This window comes from Phalaenopsis equestris, unplaced genomic scaffold (genome assembly GCF_001263595.1).
Source record: "Phalaenopsis equestris unplaced genomic scaffold, ASM126359v1 Scaffold000002, whole genome shotgun sequence".
NCBI classification, from domain to species: domain Eukaryota; kingdom Viridiplantae; phylum Streptophyta; class Magnoliopsida; order Asparagales; family Orchidaceae; genus Phalaenopsis; species Phalaenopsis equestris.
In genome coordinates this window covers 17,242,144-17,247,488 of record NW_018164444.1, presented here as the reverse complement: position 1 = coordinate 17,247,488, position 5,345 = coordinate 17,242,144, and positions in this window count along the sequence as shown.

Genomic DNA, 5,345 nt, shown 5'->3' with positions numbered 1-5,345 from the left:
GTACCTTGAAAATCTAGTACCTCTTTCCCGCCTGTGGGACAAGAGGCATCTGTAATCATAAACTTATAGTGAATTTCTACAACTGGGCCAGACCCCGTGGTTTTTTCCTTTTACGGGTTTTCCACGTAAAAACTTCTGGTGTGATCACAACTCGATTCATTTTTATCTAAGTGTGTGCTGAATTCTCGTGCAACGCTAAGACCATAATCCATTACTCTACCGCCGCGAATTTTCTAGCACGCATCAACGTTGATCCTTACTTGGACCATACGTCAATCCCAATGACCACGAGTTCAATGAACTAGTTTGAGGTGCACATTTTGATTTATGGGAAAGTGGCATATGGCACTTAAGCAGTCGAAGTCGGTTTGGCAGGTTAATTTGACGAGATAGGTGACAAATCATTCAAATCACATTCTCAGTGGGTTTGTTGGGTAGAAGAATGTGTGGGTCGCACCTGACAATGGGGAGTGAATCATGTGATTTTTCATAGGCTCATTAGTTGGGGAATGGGCTATCAGGGCACATATTAATGCACATTAGTTTCTCAATTCTCTTGTTCCTTCGACAGTCAACTGAAAGAAAAGTAATAAAATGAAAGTTATCGAAATTTTGTACCACTCAATCTTAGCATGCTGTTGTATGGGCACATGATTGATGGGATGATTGATAATTCCCTGCAAGTTATGCTCATGGCTTGATCCTATGTTGGGCAAGGCGCAATGTAAAATAAACATACAACTTTTATTTTTTATTTGGATCGAAATATAATAAAAATAATGTGCCTCGAGGTGTTGTATAAATTATTGACACAGGGGTTGCGGGTGACAGCAGCGGCGTCCGGCTGGCAACGGGCTGCGAAGGTGGCAATCGACGACTGCAGGCAGCAGATGTGGCAGTTGGTGGAGGTGACCGACGATTGAAGCGCGGATGTGACAACCAGCAGTGGAGGTGGTTGACAGTAGTAGTTGATGGCTAGCGGTGACTAACGATGTGGCCGAGGTGGCTCGCAGCGGGGCGATGACAGCGATCAGTGGCCAGGAAGGCGGCTGATGGTGGAGGTGGCCAACGACAACCAATCATGCAGCTGACAAAGGTTGCTGACAAAAATTCATTCTAAATTCATTCATATTTCTTCCTTGAGGGCATCGGCAATATGTCATTAAGAGTTCATGTGCTGGTGATTAAAATATATGATCAGTGCAATAATTTAACTTGAATTAAATATTTAAGTTAAATTTATGTCCCCACTGCTCTCTAGTATGGTGGATTTGTATTTTCATTTTTACCTCTAGCAAGGCGTAATGTCATTTACAAACTTACCTCTTAATTCTTGTATATTTACATATCGGTAAACTTAAATTATTACATTCATACCACCCAAATCTTTCCTATCACATCAAAAAATCATAATTCTAACTATTTAAAAGTTAAATAAGCTATTTCATGCACAACGAAGATGGCTTATATGTAAAAAATTAAAATTTATGTGTTAGCTATATTGTTCTGGTATGACTCATATATTATATATGGATAGACGCTGGATCGCAGCGGAACGGTGCGGAACGGAATAATCTGTCCAAATTGGGAAGTTACGTGGGTTGGGATTGGTACATGGGTAATGATGTAATTACATATTGTGCTTAGGGTTTACTCATGGAATTATAAATAGGCCTGATAGTAACCTCAAGAGGTATCTTTTATTCTGTAATCTCCTTTCTGAATAGTGAAAGAAACTCGCCGCTCTGCTCCCGAGGACGTAGGCATCTTTGCCGAACCTCGTTAAATCTCTGTGTTATTTTGGATTTGTGTCCATTACTGTTTTCTTCGCCCTAATTTTCTCAACATATGTACATGCCAAAGAATTGAGTGGTGTGTACGTAAATCTTCCTATATTTTGTTTGTCTAATATACGAGCATCCGATCGAATCATCCAGAAGAGTCTCACAATGATAGCAAAAATGACTCCCTTTAATGTGCTGTGTACTTTGATGGCATTTTAGTTTATAATTGCAATGTCGAAGAGCATGCCCACCACCTTAAAATTTTATTTACAGACATAAAGGATAACAAATTATACATTAAATTATACAAATTATAAGAGGACTGGCTAATAATACAAATTTTGGTCAAATCTGAGTCAAATCAAGCCCATATGAAATTGTTAAATTGCTTTCAAAGCTTGTGGTACATAATTGGAAAACCAAACAAACTTCAAGCTAGACATGCTTATAGTCAAATCAAATGCCTTGGAGAGATGAATTCTATGAGTTCAAGATTGCGCAATTCTAACATCAGTAAGACGCTCAAGTGTTTACCAAACGCAGTCCTGTCGAGGTATCTCTCAGTGTTGTCTAATAGAGTGTTATGAATTTCTTTCTTATTTGTTGAGAGACCTCTCACAGACTCTATAAATAAAGTCATGCCCTTCCCACTATTGAGGGAATACCTAGACCTTGGGTCAGAATAAGCCTGAATCTTGAAAAATGAGCTAAAGTTTGGCATCATTTAGCATTGAAACTATGACACTTTTCGCTCCTGCAATCGCCAATCACTATCCACCACCACCAGCTAACTACCATCTGCTCAATGCAACAAACCTTTGTGTGGAGTCAAGACTTGCATTGTGGAGCGACAGAGAAACAACCAATGCCTCAGAGTCACTAAGTAATCTAAAAAATAGTGTATCATCACAAACATTGTCTCAACATCGAAGATGATGTGATGAAGTTTCAACAAAGCTCTATGTGGAGTCAAGACTTGTATTGTGGACCGACCGACAGAGCAATAACCAATGCCTCAGAGTTACTTAGTAATCAAAAAAACAGTATATCATCACAAACATTGTCTCAACCTCGAAGATGATGTGATGAAGTTTCAGCAATTACACCCCCCCCCCCCCCCCACAATTCCCCCCCCCCCCCACACACACACATCCAACACACACACACATAGTGATCACTCCTTATCATGGGCCAACAAGCTCTTCTGCGCTAAAAAACTATGTAGCCCTTTCTCGCCCTTGGGACATGTCGTCAACTCATAGTGAAACATTTAATCTGAGCTAGACATCAAATTTCTTTTTCCTTCTTCAATTTTTCCACATAAAAATATACGGTGGTTTTATTTGCTTTTTTATTACGAGCATGTATGATGCGGTCTCGTGCAATACTAAGATCATACTTTATTACACCACCATTACAAATTCTTTAGCGCGCACCAGTTATTAGTACATAAGGTATTCAAACTGACCCAAAGAAGGTTGAAACAATCCATTTGTGGTCCCCTCAAACTTCTGGTGCATTTGTTTCATCTATGACTTTAGAAAAGCTAATTTGAGAAGCTATTGTTGAAAAACTATTGTTTAGAAGCTTTTTAGAAGCAGTTCATTCGTTTGCTAGAAGCGTTGTCTGTAGACAGAATGACTGTAACGCTCTCCATATAGAAACACAATTTGGTTTAAACTGTTGGGAAAACAAAGTTTTAAAAGGTCTTCCTTCTCAGTCAATCAAATGATAAATTTTTATGTTATTTTTCGAACTTAATGCTATAAGAGAAGTCAAGACAAACAATAACCCAATTTTTTCTCGTCAAAATAATCATATAAATATTAGTTTAACATAAATTGCATCCAATCCAAATAGACGAGTTTACCTACCAAGAAACACCTAAATTAGCACAGTTTGGTCTTTAAATTACATTATCGTCACTCACCAAAACAAAAACAACACCAACAACTATAAAAGCACGATTACAAAATAAAATATGAACAAGTTTTTCATAAGAAATTTCAGCTCTTTAAGATCATTCTTAATCGTGTCTTTAGATCTATTTTTGCATCATTTTGCTCCAGTGTTACATACTTAGATTCGTAAGCTCATTGAAAAAACTTTTAGTCTCTATTTGTGTGATTTTAGGGATGTTCATAAAACTTGTGGCCAATATTATCGCCTTTCTGTGAGGTGAACGCAGCACATAAAAGACTGCAATCACAATATACGGCTCGGTGTTTGGTCCACTTGGACCTTGATGAATTGATTGCGCTCATTTTGATTATGTAATCGTGCAAAATATTGACATGCACATTAATTTTTCTAAGAAATACCAAGCACTAGTAAGTAGCAAACCAAACTCTTAAAGTTGAAGGCAAAGCAATACTTGTTGAGCAAAACCTCTACTTTTTGTAGTCCATCACAAGCTCGACGAGATATCAAATCTCATGATTTAGAGTAAACACATGGAGATAAATAATATTTCATTAGAAGAAAGCAATAAACCTATAATGTAGGTGCTCTTGTTTGTCAGAAGCACTTAAGAACCCCTCATATCAAATTACTCATCACAACCTTTTTAAAACTAACCACCTGAATAAAGAGACACTTATCAAACAAAAAAAAAAAAAAAACGCAAGCTGCCATAGTCACTTAGTGTTTGACACATAAACGCATAATAATATCAAAATAACAATGAGCTCAATGCACACCTAATGAAATAGGCATTAAAATACATTCCAAAATTGTAGATATTTTAGCACGAATAACATTTATAAGTAAGATTGAATTTTAATGCAATGACTGTATAACATCATAGCTCAAATGCGCACGCGCGCGCGCGCCTACACACACACAGATACATATATATATATATATATTTATATATATATATCAAATAACTTAATCATTGGTGCGGCCTCTGACATAAGTCCCTCGGATAGAGATTCGAATCTCATGGTGCGGGTTCTTCGAATCAGAAACAAGCACACCAGAGTTTTCAACCCTTTTGGAGAATTGATATTTGATGCACCTACTGGACAAATATCAATTTCATTATATATATAATCCTAACAATTTTTTTAGTCATAATATATTTTAAATTTATTCAAATTTCTATGACATGAGAGCGATATAAATGATAATTAATTTTTAAAATATTATACTCATTCCAAAACAAATCTAATAATTTTGAAAATTCATCATGACTAAAAATTAATCAGATTTCAATCCATCCAACAAAATTACATATACAACCCTAAAAGGCTATTAAGATGTAAGACAAAGTAAAAAAATCACAAAATAAAATAAAATTTAAAACAAAAAATAAAATAAAATAATATTCTGATGGCAGTGAAAGGCTCCGTTTTGGGCAGCTCATAAGCGTAGACGGCGTTCTGAAAACGCCGCCGTACCGTTTGGTTCGCGCGTTTCGTCAGCCTATCCGAAATTGTGTTTGAGCTTTTACACTAAATGCAGGCCGCAGGTCGACCCTTGCGGCCGGCCCGCGGGCCGCGTTTCAGGAGAAACAGCTTATCCTAAAACGCACAAGCTGCCCCAAACGGACCCAAAGTC